This window comes from Prinia subflava, chromosome 2 (assembly GCF_021018805.1).
Source record: "Prinia subflava isolate CZ2003 ecotype Zambia chromosome 2, Cam_Psub_1.2, whole genome shotgun sequence".
Lineage (NCBI taxonomy): Eukaryota > Metazoa > Chordata > Aves > Passeriformes > Cisticolidae > Prinia > Prinia subflava.
In genome coordinates, this window is record NC_086248.1 from 92,937,500 (window position 1) to 92,952,796 (window position 15,297).

The 15,297-nt window shown below is 40.4% G+C and overlaps 1 protein-coding gene across 1 annotated transcript in view; it reads right to left on the reverse strand.

The window, feature by feature from the left end:
• The window catches only part of PTPN14 (protein tyrosine phosphatase non-receptor type 14), a 108,620-nt gene that overhangs the window by 41,829 nt on the left and 51,494 nt on the right, over positions 1–15,297 (reverse strand). The window lies entirely within an intron of this gene.

Below are 15,297 nucleotides of genomic sequence, written 5' to 3' on the forward strand. Positions count from 1 at the left end.
AGACACAGCAACCTGGCTGCAGCTGAAACAGGTTCAGAGGTGACTGCACCCTTCAGCTGCATGCCTGCTCACCCCCTGAAACTGGAAGGCATCCACTTACAATGCCATGGATTTAAGAAATAATTGCTTGAGATAAACTGGGATAGAAAGAATTGGTACACAATCCCACCAGCCAGTCCCAGAGACTGCAAGCTCTGCAAGGCAGACAGTGAAGAGCAGTCAAAGTCTGTGGGCAGCAAACCCCTAACAGTGCCTAGCTATAGCCAGCACGCCACATCTGCCCTTACCTCTGAACCTCTTGGCAAAGAAGCTGTTCTGGCCTTGTTTTAGAGCATAGGTCACCTTCCCAGTCCCACCAGAAGGGAGAACCACTGCAACACCACCCACAGAACAGGAACTGTGCTGCCTTAACTATGCTTGCAAATGTTACTGTTTGTGTTGAGGTATAAGAAAAATGTAATCTCATTTAAAATGTTCAGATTTGGCTTTCCCACAGCCTAATGAAGATTAAAACTTGAGGGGATTTTGAAATTTGATTGAGAGAGGTAGGTTGAAAAGCATAAAGCTTCTCAGCCTGAGCCCTGTGCCTCAGTCCCAAGTTTCACACTTGCTCGGTCCAAGAGACAAATCAGCTTCTTTCCACTCCTTTGCAGTGAGAAAATCCTATCTCTGAAAACATGCATGCTTTCATAGAAGCTTGACATAAGCTGCTTTATCAACTGTGCAGGTGAGCAAGTGTTTGATGAATTTGGTCTTTAAGACTTCTAATCTCAAAAGAAGCTATTTGGGTCCATGCTACATACACACGAGTTACGTATTCTAGTCTAACAAGGAAAGTAAAATTCACATCTGCCATAAAAATAAAGCTATTTTTAAAACAAACACAGTGTTAAGAGGCTACACGAGACTCACACCAATGTCAAATCTTATAGTGACATCCTAGCTGTACAGAAGCCAAGGATGTCACCAGCTGTAGTGAAGCCATGATTTCAACCACAACGTCCACACAACTACAGACAAATGACAGGAAGAATCACTTAGGTAAGCATCAACAAAATACATTGCCCATGCAGTTACTGTAGTATCAAATATTATGAGCTAGGCTTTCAAAAGAAACATTGCTGTGGGGTTTGATTTGCCATTGGAATAAGGTGTAAGCAAGAAAGGAAACATTGCTTAGTGTCTGCCTTGGACAACGCAGAATTCTCAAGAGCTGTCTCCACAATTTTCCCCCAACACTGTCACTGGAATTGCCAAGATAATCTGAAGAAGATTAAGGCAGAAACCTGTGATTGGTACCTGCTTCCCCTTTACCCCTGGACTGACAGTGACAAGTGACATCCACTGAAAGAGTCCCCTGACACGTCCTTTCATGGTGAAGCATGAACTGGGACATCTGTCCCCAGGCATGGACTGGGGTGGCTAATTCCAGTGTCAAGGCAGAGGAGGAGGACACCCTGGAGGAAGCTCCACTAGAAGGCTCTAATAACTCCACCAGCCGCAGATTCATGGCTCAGCCATGCAGCAAAACTGTGGTCAGGCTCCCTGCCCAGCCAACGGAGAGGAGCAATTGGCCCACATTCTGTCAGGGATTTGAGGCTCCTCCATCTGAAATTAAATTAAATCCTGTTATTATACCACTATGCTAACTGAGACTGCTCCTTGTTTGCTTGGATTGCAAAAGTACATCTATAATTTGAGGGAAATCAAACATTTTAAAAATGTTTTAGCTATAGATTCACTGAGGAAAGCTGTTCCAGGACAGCAGATAAAAACATGCATTTCATAAGCCTTCTATTAGGTGGTTTGGTTGGGAAAGCATATGGAAAGTGAACAAAAAGAGAAGTTTGCAATCTGCACCCCTAAATAATAAAAGACAAAAAATTCAAAGTTAAGATTTATGAAGCATTCTTGCATACCAGAGCAGTGCAGGGCAGCAAAGACACCACCACAGCTGAGTCAGCCTAGAGCTGAAGTCTCTCACCTTCATTGCTCACTTTGGGTTAAACATTACTAGCACAGCCATTGTGTACTTAATATAATAAAGGCTACTTCAGTTTGCCAGCCTGTAGCTAATTCCAAGGGGAATGGGAGTGGACAACAAGTCTGAACAAAGCCATCATTATAAGGATATCATTTCCCACAACTCTATTTAGCCAACACACAAAACATTGGAAGTCTACTTGCATGTATTGCATCAAAAAGCACATTTTTATAGAGTAAAGAAGCTGCAAATTGATGACTATGAGGCATCATCTCAACTCCAGAATAAACATCTGTATTTTGGCAATCCATACTATAAAAGGAAAAAAAGCCCAATAGTATTAGTAAACAGAAGATAAGGGTACTGTTTTAAAATTTAATTGCAACACCCAGATTCAAACTCTGCTACAGCTGTATAAAGCTAGAGAAACTCCATTTGCTCAAACAATTCTGCGTGGATCTCCCCCAGGACCAGGGTTCACATTTGTTCTCCTGTCACTTCAAAAAAGAACGTGGGTGTTTGTATAGTGTCACTGAATTCACTGCACCCTTCCATCACCACTGTTTATCCAATGTAAAATCCTTGTCACTATCTGATACATGCAGAAAATAACTCAATTTCCCTGATTTCTGTTCTCAACAACCAACGTTTCAGATATCACAAGCCACACAGAACCTGGCCTGACCAACACAAGAAGTGAGGTCTTTGTAGAGAAATTAAAGGATGGTTTACAAAAGTAAGAATATGGTTAGGTTTGCAGAGTAATTGCACAGAATCTTCAGGATTTTCTTACTAGTGACTTCCACAAAGAACCACAAGGCAAATACTTTCTTATCTGAATAATTATTCAGTATTATCAGATCCACTAGCCTTAGCAATCAAGCAGCATCAAACTCTGCTAGGAAATGTAAAGGAACAAAACAGAAAATTCTTTTTGTCCCAGGGATTTACAATCTAAATGTACATTTTATACAAAAAGGTGACAGTATTGAGTTAATAAGGTTTAATACTGTTTGAATACTACCATGTGACCTGTCTGGACTTTTGTTATTTTTCCCTGGTTTTACTTTCCTTCTCTGTACACCAGGGAGGGTTTGTACCTCCAATGCAGCAGGAAACACTTAAAAACTTTCCTTTTTTTTTTAAATCAGTTTATTTGGAAATTTCAAGCCAGTATAAAGCATCACAGTTTCAATACCAATAAATATTTACCTTTAATGTGTCTGAAAATAAACAAAGCACTACAAAACATGTATTAGTCACCCAAGAGGTACAACTCCTTTACAATCGTTTCTAATGATGCAATTACTGGCATGACTAACTTTTTTATAACTCATTAGGTACCATTTTGGCACCAGGCCTATCTATGGGATAACTTCATAGCTATGTAATTTAACTTCTTCTCTGGAGGAAAAGAGAACTGCTTTACCATTTCATACCTCCAAAAGAAGAAACCTTTAAGACTCAAAGGAGAAACAGATTAGTCCACCAGTGGTTTAGCTCAAGAACTTCAGTTCCCTTTCAAATTAAAAAAAAAATGGCAATCAGAGTACAATATGATCTTCTAAAATTAGGAACACAATAAAAGTTTCATTGAGTCACAACAACAGTCTGAGTCAGCTCATTTGAGATAATCTCAGTATGGTAATATATTTCTGAGGAGAGACGCTGCAATGTACACTTATGCAATAATGTGCCCACAGGGGAAGAGGTTTCTCCAGAACAGAAGTCTTTTATCATTTACTAAAATTATGTTAAGCACCAGCTTTGATATTGATGTGTCTATTGTTCACCTGACACCTTAAAACCTGCCTTAATTTTGGCTTTTATATTATTTAGCAACAGGTATCTATAGATCCCTATATGTTACATTTGAAATAGAAGCCCATTTTTTATTTTGAGGACATTTTCTCAGCCTTTGAGGTAGAAGAGCCAATTGAATTGGCTACCAAGTCAAAAGACTTGGCTATTCAGGGCAACCAAAGGAACTTGCTGATAGCGACCAAAAGTGATTTCTATTTATTTATTACATATTTAAGATGATCTTATTACTACTTAACTCTTACTGGTAGATTTTCTGAGAAAAACATGCTTTAATGTATTAAGAATCATGAATAGCTGAGGCTGGTGAAGCTACTCAAGTAAACTTGGGCAGGAATCCAAGGCAGATTTGGGAGATCTCGGTTTTGTTCCGAAGTTTCAATCCAGAGTACCACTTACTGGATGCTGCTTATTTCATGTGGATCACTCAATATACTGCAACAAATCTGACTTGCAAACTTGGACTGGATTTTATAAGGAAGGCAGACAGGCAGACAAGACTGGTCTTTTCAAATGCAACATCAGTATATTGGCAAAGATGGCGTTGATTTCTGAGCCTGAACATGCTGAAACACATTTGGGAGGCAAGGATTCAATCAGCACATCTTAATCTAAAGGCACTTAAAAAAAAAAGGAGGAGAGATACATAGATCCATGATGTCATTGTCAGTAACACAGAGCTAATGCCTCATCTTTGCCACTTTAAAAACTTAGATGGTGTTGATAAACAGAACATCTCTAGTTCACTTCTTTGGAATTTCATCAGCTTCTCTCCCAGCAAAGGCTGTCTAGTTTCACAGAACTAGGCAACAGCCATTTATCTGGGATTTGTGTTAGAATATAAAAAGCAATGACAGTGTTTCCACTAATAGAAGGGTAATATTTTTGAAAGGGTATTATTGAGAATGAGGCTACCACACCCTGTCACAGACTTTCAGGAAGATCAGCAGACTTGCCAGAAAAAAAGAGCGAAGGAGACGAAGGAGCCTTTGTCACACATGCAGGAGGAAATTCCTTCAGAAGCTCAAACTGTCAATGCCAACAGTAAAAACACAGTCATAACATCTTCCAGGGTAAGAGCTCTTTGATCATAACAACCTTAGAGGGTAGGTCAAAGCTAGCTTCAGGTAACTGAGAGATGACTCGGTTCAAAAGCAGCATCCAACTGCCTACATCCTGGTTTCCTCCAGCAGCTGGATGGAAAACACAACTGACACTAAAACCAAAATAAATACACGGAAAGATTTGTGTCATTCCCCTTCCTAATGAGACAGAACAATGCTGGGATAGCATCATATTCACACGTTTGACTGAAAAAAGGAGAACAGTTCAAAACACAGCTCCTATCACTTACTTCCAGATCACTCAATCTCTCTCTTTAAAAGCAACAAATTGTAGTTGAAGGGGAAAAGAGGGGATTTGGCTACAACAGAGCAGCTTCACAGTGACGATCACTTTCCATTTATTTTGATGTGCAGGATGTGAGATAAGGACCAATATGCAGAGCCTGCATGCCTGGCTTGCTTGGTGAGCTGCAGTGAGGCACACAGTGGAAGGGCAGCTACCACAGCTGACCCGTGAGGCTCCTACGGGTCAGGGCAATGCCATCCAAAGGCTAAGGGCCAGCTCCACAGTCAGCTCCTGGCCAAGGGTACTAGAGCAGGAAAACCTTTGCACAGCTAAAGACAGCATGATGGGAATTGTGCAGTGTTTAGTTGTTGTTTACCACCCCCATTTCAACAGTTGACTACTGAAAGGTTGTTCATTTGCGTGCATTCCCCAAAAGACAATTAAAATTCCAGATCTCCACCTCCTCCAGTTCGTTACACACCGGGCACAGGATTTCAGAAATAAATGCAAAATATTTGAAGAGCAATAAGGTTTTTATTCTGACATGAATTGGTCAATAACGCCAAATTTCTGCAGAAAAATAGAGCACTTAAAGAAAAGGACATTTTTATTACAAACGGACATTGACTGTTTAGAAAGCACCACAGACTCTATAACCTCTCCCATATAAGCAGTACAAGCTCCCAGTGTAGCCTGATCTCGGAGTGCTGTGGCTCTGTAGCCCACAGCTCAAGGGATGTCCAGTGAAGCCCTCAGCAACGAGCCAGGAGACAACAGCGTCACACCCGGCGTTCTCACTGGCAGCAAAAGAGGGAGCTCGCACAGGAAAGCAGTGCTCTGCCAGTGGGCTTCTTTTCCTGCCATTTCTGATGGGCCACAAGCACAGACACGCACCCAGGCCCTGTTGCAGCCTGCAGACATGACACAAGCCTTCCAAAACTGGCACTCCTTCGATGCCAGGCTTAGCCACCAAATGCAGTATGCACCAATTTCTCTATATTTAAACAGAAAATCCCCCAACCACAACAGGTCCATCCTCTGTACTTGCATGGTTTTTTTAGAGTGTATTCAGCCTTTTGCATACTCCAAGTTCAAATAAACTCACAAGCACAAAACAAAACTTTAAATAAAAAGGCCAGTAATGGCATGCTTTTGCAAGAAATGAAGGCATGCCACAACCTGATCTTGATTTTCTGCTCTTGAACTATTGAATTAATTATAACAAATTACAGGGAGCCCCACTACAATTCATAAGCACAATAAACTCCCTTACTACCACCTATAATTTTATCAGAGTTAATCCAAATACCTAAAGAATTATACAGCACAAAACTTCAACATGCCTTTTAGAGTAAAAAAAAAAAAAAAAAAACCAAACCAGAGGCAGCCATATTCTCTTGTCTTCTGAACCTTTTCACTTAGAAAAGGCTACATTTGGTCTCTGCAAATTGGAGTCAAATGCAGTCCAGCAAACCCTGGTGACACCACCACAGAATTCACCTTCATAAAGGCTGAAGTAGGATTGCAAACGTAAAGCAAAACACAATCGTATCATGCAAAGAAATCTGTATTTTAGCATTTCTAACTGAAAAAAAAAGTCCCAAACAAAAACATTCAATACAAGCATAAATATTACACAGAAACCCTAGAATAAAAAGTTTGGGAGCAAGGAGCTTGTTATCCATGTCTTTGAAATAAGCCATGTATCCATTTTGGTTTGGGTTTTAAAGACATGCTAAAAGTGCTGTTCAGTCTGTTGTTCAGCCTAGGCTTGAGAACATGCTCAGCTATGTGCTCATATTTCCTGAACTGAGCAGAACATTTGCATTTGGCTACAGAGATCCCAAGGTTACAGCTGAGGAAACTATTTTTTCTTTTTAGCTTCACATTCTATTTTGATCACAAAAAAAAAAATTAAAAAAAAAAAAAAAAAAAAAAAAAAAAAAAAAAAAAAAGGTAGGACTGCATCTGGTAGGTGAGTTACAGCAATGCCACATATTGCTTTTCACAACATGGTTGGGTTTTTTGAGTGCAAACCCACAACATCTCCCACAGCTGCTGCCTCCACCTTCACCTTCCTCCAAACATGGTCTTCCCTGGGTCCCAGGGCTCTTCCTCCTCCTCGCTCTGAACTCTGTGTCCCAGAGGCAGCTACAGCTCTGATGCAGGAGTTTGTATAATAAACCAATTCTCCCAGTCAGCACCTGTCCTTTGGTGCCTGACACACAACATGGGCTAAGAATAGGAGCTGCAACCACATCCAGGCCCCACCTTCCTACAGGTGCTCACCAAGGTGCCATGGCAAGCAGCCTGGGTGTTACTGCCCACTTGGTTTGTCACATCCTTGCAACAGCAGGTCACACACACACACAGAACTCATGCCCCAAGATCTTCAGATGGAATAAAACAAACCACCCCCCCCACCCCTGAAATGGCAGCTGTAAAGATTCACCCTCACAAAGATGCCAAATGCAAAGATAAGCAGTGGCTATGTATGCTGATGAGTGCTTAACCTCCTGGGGAGGAGAAGCACAGCAAAACCCTGTTGGTCTTTCCTGCACTGGAACTAGATTTTGGCAAAAATTAGATTAGACCCCAAAAAGTTAATAATAGCTTATATTTACTTCCTTTATTCATATGTGTTGACTCAGTTCAAAATATGCTGCTCCCTGCCCTGAAAAACAAGGCAGCTAACCTTGAAGCTGTATCTACTGTGGGAAAGGTGGTTTAAGCTACATATGGAAGCAATATGAGTCAACAGTTTGAAAATTCTCCTGGTAGCCAGCCAGGTTAATGGCCAAGCAGGTTAGAATATCATGCTAAAAAAATGTGGTGAGTTAACTAGAACAAATGTATACTCAAGCTCATACTATGCAATACTGAAAATAAATAGATAACCTTTTTTTTCCCCTTTTTTTTTTAATATGTCTGTACTTAAGTACAGACATAACTATTCTTTGGACCCAAAACAAACACGAAGATTTCTCATTGCTCCATTCCCTTCCTCTCATTGTGTCAGTTGTAACAATAAAATATAATCCATATATCCCATAAGACCCATTTCATTTTTCAATATATATTTTAAATATTCTCCTTCCATACAGCTATGAATTCTGGAATCACTCGAGTCCACCATCCTTTCTGGCTAAACGTAGCATGTTCTGCTGTGCACTGGTGCAAAAGGCAAATTAAGTGAGCACAGTGAACAACTGGCATGCATATGTAAGCACCCAGAAGCACATCACAAAATAATTGCTTTGTGGGTGCAGAGCAGCATGCAAGTGTGTTCAGGTGTTACTTTATTCAAAGAGCAAGTGAACACGTTCAGACTTACAGAAGAATGCCTGCTTAGCCTGAACTTCACAAAACAAACAGGAAAAAAAGCTCTGGTGAGCCTGCAGTGAAACCTTGTTCATGAGTTTACAGAGCTCATTTACAAAACCCTGTCAGTGAAACCTTCATGTAGTATCCCAGCCTCACACAATCAATGTCTGAGAAAGCTCTGTTGATTTAGTGGAATTTTACCTGGTGGGGAGTTAAAATCCAGTCCATTGGCTACTGCCTTTTACAGTAATCTGTCCTGGCAATAGGAAAACACTTCTTGAAATGTGACACAATGAAGTTGCTGCCTATCTATAGGTCGTCAGTACAACACCTTATATTCCTGTGAAAAGATTGCTGGAACATCTACATTAGCATCACTGCCAGCAGAAAACAGGAAAACTCAGGTTGCTTCCATCTCCCAGAGACCCCAGTGACCCTGGTGTTTCCAAAGGAATAATTGAAAACAGTCACCCCACACCCCAGTAAATCATGCAACAAAACCACGGCCCAGGAAGTTGTAACACCCCAGTGAATGCAGCCCTGCAAAAGGGAACACGGCTCTGATAACGATGGGATGTTGCCAGGGAAATATGTGAATCAGTGCCCTGTTGGGTGGGTAAAATAGATCCATTTCATGAAATGAATAATTATTCTTTGTAAGAGCTTCCAAAACAGCTGAAGATATCAAGTGCAAAAGCAGCTGCCAAAGATAAAACGGTGAACCAGTAAACATCTCACTGCACAGGAATCTGCCATCTTCCGACACTGAGATTTCTGCCAAATTCTTGTTGAGATTCTCAGCTGCATAAGGGCCTCCACACAAACGCTTCTTTTAAACACATTTGGAAACTTCAGGGTTGTACTGACATCCAATTGCAGATCCTTTGGTGCTATACTCTGCCAGCAAGGCAAAAAAATTAAAGGTATTCAGGTCACTGAAAAAGGTAAGTCTAGAACTAAGTTTTCATGATCTGTGTCTCAGCTATAAGAGAAGGGGAAAATTTGCTCCAGGCTGCAGTACAAATTTCAGTATTAATTAAATTTAATTGAAGACTGGAAGGGCTACCATAACCAAGATTTCCACTGCCTATTGAATTCTCAACATTTAAAAAGCTGATAGAAATCCCAGTCAAAATCCACACATCTGTTTGCTCACATGCTGTTGCTGCTAGTGGCTTGACCCTCTTCCTGACGCTGTAGAAAAATTTCAGCCGTATATCTGAGAGTTCTAAATAGAAGATCAAATGATCCACAGTTCCCTTTTCAGAACACACAATAGGAAACAGAGAATGAATCACCTGCAGAAAGTGATGCACAACAGAGGAATCCTGAATCACGCTGTGGAAATGCCCATTTCCTCTCACTGATTCCACAGGAAGTCTAAAGCAACCTTCACTCTCCAAGGCTCCATCAGGAGCAGCAACATGACTGAGGCAGGATCAGCGTGTGTCACGAAGACTTTAAGGAGTACAACCCCCAGCAGTCTGCACTTGCCTGAGGAGAAATGGCTACGTCCCTGTGACTGCATCTTATGGGAAGACAAACAGGAGAGTACCAGCCCCAGGAATGCATTCACCTGTCCAAGCCAGGGCCTTAAACTACCCTGGGAGACAAGCCCCGAGCACATGCTGATGTGTGAGGCACACCAGAGCACCCACCCGGTGCACAGAGCTCCTGAGTGAGTGGGAAACCTCCCTCTGCAGGGGCACACTCTGCTGCCACACCTGGAGGGGGAAAAAGGGGCAGCAAAGCAGTTTGCAACAGTTTAAATGACAAAGGGAGTGAGCAGCTCAATTTCTAAACTAGAGGAGGAGTTTCCTTTTCATCTTCATTTGAGGAGATGCAAAAAGGCTGATGGGCACTTCTGTGACTCAAGCAGCTAGGGATGACAAGTTTTTTCCCTTTTTCCGCTTTTTTATCCTTTCTCCTTTAAACCAAAATATTGGAGATATCATCTTTTTTTCTAAATCTCTCTATTTGCTTTTAGTGGCATCTGTCAGGTTTAAGGAGACAACAATACACTATGAACCTTCAGGGAGCAAAATCTATCATAACTGATTCTAGTGAGAGTCATTCCAGCAGCAGGGACTTTTTGGTTAAATTTACAGGAATCTCCCAATTTGTGGATGGGAACTCCCTGTCCATCATGGTGACAGCAGCACGCTCCCACCAGTCAGGAAACGTTAGGTTTGAATTTCCAGTCTACAGAATATTACTTCTATTTAAAAATAAAACTATTAGGAAACAAAGTCCGTTCTTTCTTTCTGTGCATTTTGTATCGCTGCATCCTGTCTTAGTCCTGACACAGTCCTCAAGAGTAAATGCCTAGGTGAGGGTTTCCTGTAGAGTTTACAAGTGTAAGTAGATCTAGCAAGGCCATGTTGTTCCATACAACTTTCAACGCATCCTCCAGCTGCATAAGCAGAAGCTTACTATCCATACACTCAGCCTCTCACCTTAAGACATTGCAGTTCAAAGACAGCAGGACACAATTCTCCATTCCAAAAAGTCATTAAAGTCGCAATTTTCATGAGGTTCTACTGCCAGTTGCAGGAAGATTTAAAATCACCTTTCAGCACTATTTAAGATAATTGGCTACTAACATGAGACAAGAAAAAGGCACATGTTCAGATCATACAAGTAGACCTTCCATAGATTTTTCCATAAATATACACACACACAGAGAATGGGTACTGCTAGCAGTACAGCTACAGATATGCAGCCATGTGTCTGTGTGGCACTGGGAAATCTAGCAGGAGAAAGCCAAGGAGCAAGAAAAGCTGGATTTAAATAGAAGATAACTCCAGGTTATCACAGTGATCCACCTAACACAAGTGCTTATCACCAAACAGCAGTGAGGACAGCTTCCTCAGAGGCTGAGAAACAAAAAGCAGTCATAGTGACTCATCCAAACACATCTCCATACACAAAGCAAGCTCCTCACTGATGAAAGCAGAAGCCCAGATTTCTAGCCTCAGCATCATTTCAACTATCAGATATCACAAAATAAATATATGGGCCACTCAAATTATTTTTGTTTCCGTGCAGGAAGGCCAAAGAACTTTTTTCCTGCAACAGAAGCTGGTTAGACCTTCAAAGCAAGTTTCAAAATGGTTAATGTATTTCCTTCTCTTTAAGGATTATAAAATGTCTCAAGTACTAGGTTCAGTCTCAAAGACCCTCAGCTCTTCTTTCTGGAATTAAGGTTTAATCCTGGCAGTCTGTGCAACCCAGACACATTTTTAACACAGTGGCTTGCAGCTGTGTCCTAATCATAAACAGTCACTTCCTCTGGTGGCGAGGAATAGGACATGAGGAAATGGGATGGAGCTGCCTTAGGGAAGTTTTTACACTGGGATTGTAAAACAGGGACAAAGCAGGGCCCAGACACAGTGAAGAAATTCTTTACAGTGAGAGTGGTGAAGCCCTGGAAGAGGTTGCCCAGAGAGGGGATGGCTGTGCCATACCTGGAAACATTTAAGATCGTGTTGGATGGAGCTCTGGGTACCCTAACTTAGTCCCTACTCATTGCAGGTGGGTTGGACTAGACAGGATCTCTAAAGTTCACTTCTAACCCAAACTATTCCATGATTCTTCTGCAATTCCAAGTTCAGATCAGATATGAGGAAAAGATTCTTCACCTATAGAGGGGTCAGTCACTAGAACAGGCTATCCAGGGAAGTGACTACAGAACCAGCCTGAGGGTGTTCAAGGAGCATCTGAATGATGCTTTAAATCATGATTTCATTTTAGGCAGTCCTGCCAGGAGCAGGGAGTTGGGCTCAGTGATTTTTATGGGCCCCTTCCAACTTGAGAGATTCTGTGACTCTTCTGTCCTGCTGCACATATCCATATTTTCTATCCATCTGGTTCCTTATACACTTTGAAATGGATGAGCCATTAATGTACTGGCCACACATCAACCCTCTCAAAGCCATACTATTATTGAAGAATGATATTTCTTTGTTTGGTAACGCTAGGTATTCTTTTTCCTTCTGGTTTTTGAGAGCTATAAAATATTTAGAATCATACTTTTCATGCCCTTCTTTACTTGCCCTTTACTAATGTCATTTGAGTTTTGTTCCGAACATGTGAAAAAATCCCAGACTGAAATTCATAACATTACCTCATTCCAAGATCTTTAAAGTTTAGGGAAAATCCTAATCCTAACACACAAAAAAGCACAAGCACGGACAATAAAATTGCTACATTGTACCCAGCTGCAGAATTGGTTGTTTTTTGGTTTTGTTTTTGGGGTTTTTGTGTGGTTTTTTGTTTGTTTGTTTGTTTTGGGGTGGGGTTTTTTTGTTTTGTTTTGGGTTTTTTTGTTTTGTTTGTTTGTTTGTTTGTTTTGGGGTGTTTTTTTTTGGTTTTAATCTGATTAATTTATGGCTGTCAACCATGATAAAAGCCATCCACACTGCTTATCCAACAGGTTCACAGTGTCTCCAACAGCACACATGCCCAGGTGGACAGGAAAAGGAGATCCCAAGTATTTTTTCCCAAGTACAAATGCCTCCACTACCATAACTGCATGGAAGGATCCAACCTGGACTCTCTAAGACCAGAGAGGAAGCTCCCTCCCCTTGTGTAAATGATGTATCATGACTATACAAGAAGAACAGAACCTCAGAATCTAATCTTTGCTTCCATTTAAAAGGGCCCAATTAAAAACCAAAAAGGGCTCAATTACTCCAAAAGTATTTGTTCTACTAAAATTGAATGTAGAAATAGCTCCCATCAGGAAAGCAATATGTTAGCACACGTGACTAAGCCCCAGAGCATAAAATTAGTATTATTTCCTTATGATCAGATATAAATGTGAATATGCCCAGTGCCAAGACATTCCTGTTGCAACATTTCTAACCATCAGAGCCACTGCCTTCAAAACACAGTAAAGCAAGAATGCAGGCTGAAAGTATCCTACACTGTATTTATAGTTATGCAACACTATTTTTTAGAGTTACTACATATGTACTGCCCAACCACACACATGAAAACACATTCACTTTCTGGTCTAAAAACACAGTATAATGTAATAGATTAGATCTAAGCGTCAACAGTTTCTTAAAATATCTGGCACAAAGAGCTCAGCTTTCAATAACCAACACACAGAGAACAAGCTCCCCATTCACTGAAGAAAGTCAGCTGGGAGAAGGGTTTGCCCTCCTCAGCAAATATTTTATAAACAGGGAATTAATGTTGAATCTTAGGTCTGCCTTGAAGGAGTTCTTGCTTTTAAGGTAAAGTTTAAACATCCACTAAAATACACATCCAAAAAGAACCAACTGAAAAATATTACTGAAAAGTGAAACAACAGATAGGCTACAATAATATGAACACAACAAGACCCAGGCAAATGCTGCACATTATTTGTTGGTGCTGTCCTCTAAATACAACATGAATGCTAATTAACTATCAGGGTGTTTATGCCAAGGCAGGTACAAGTCTCATATGTGTGTTTTATGCCGCAGCAGCCACTACTATTAAAAGTCTAATAATTAAAACAAAACAATAAAGCCATCAAAGGAGCACCAAAACACAAATATGCCAGACTGTAGAAGCCTGGGTGGCCAAGCAGGGCTCTTAGGACTCATCCAGCTTGCATGCAGTTCCCGAGCTGCTCCCTTGCTTGGACAACATGAGCCCAAATTCCTGCGGCTAGAAGGAAGGGAAAAGAAAGGAAAAGGAAAGGGAAAAGGGAAAATAAAAATAAAAATAAAAAATAAAAATAAAAATAAAAATAAAAATAAAAATAAAAATAAAAATAAAAATAAAAATAAAAATAAAAATAAAAATAAAAATAAAAATAAAAATAAAAATAAAAATAAAAATAAAAATAAAAATAAAAATAAAATGTCAACATTTCCAAGTTACTTAATGACCCACCCACAATCTTGTCTAACAGAAGAGAGCTGGGATCCCTCATGACTCAGGACTGCCTGGCTCCAGTCAGCATTGAATCCCAGAGTTTGCCTTTTTCCCAGCTTTGGGAGATGGGGTGCAGTTCCAGTCATAAGATGACCAACTTGAAGACCCTGAACAGGACTGGGGCCTGTATGGTCATGCAGGCTGTCAACAGCCATCTAAAACCAAGGGAAGCCTGTTGCAGAAGAAATTTATTTGCCTCATGTCGATTTATAAAATTTATTTCAGTTCCGGAGTTTCTACTGCTTCCTCTGGAAGTTCTCACCACAGTATCCCACAAACACTCTCATGAACAAGACACATTAATACTTGTCCCAGCTCTTCTTTTGGTGTGTTTCAATACTCAGCACATACCTACAGCACCCTCCATTAGTACCCCATGCCCTTTCACTGTTGTTTCACACCATTTCTCTGTAAAAATTTACCCAATAATTTGACTCCCCAAATCATTTGGCTGAGAACAAAAGTTTTGACAGGATCCATGAGATTACATTATCTTCCATTTCTAAGGTCTGCCATTCTTATACAATGGCCTGTTTGTTTTTGTTCATTTGATACAGCTTCCAGGTATAGCAGCAATTGTTTTAATTCATGTGAATCATTTAACATTGCAGTCCATTCACCCAAAGATCGCTATAAAATAGAAATATGATATATATATATATATATATATAAATAGTTATATAATGATAAAGTTGGAAGTATTCTAGAAGAAAAAAGAAGTTACACTGGTTTATGCCACACAAGGGTCCAGCTCAACTTAAGAAATAAAGGGAACTGACAAACTTTTAAACTGGAAATAGTTAAAAACACAGGACTCTTCTGACCATTAATATCGTATTTATGTTGGAGAGAACACTGTTTCTTCTTAGTGAAGAGGAGGTGCATCA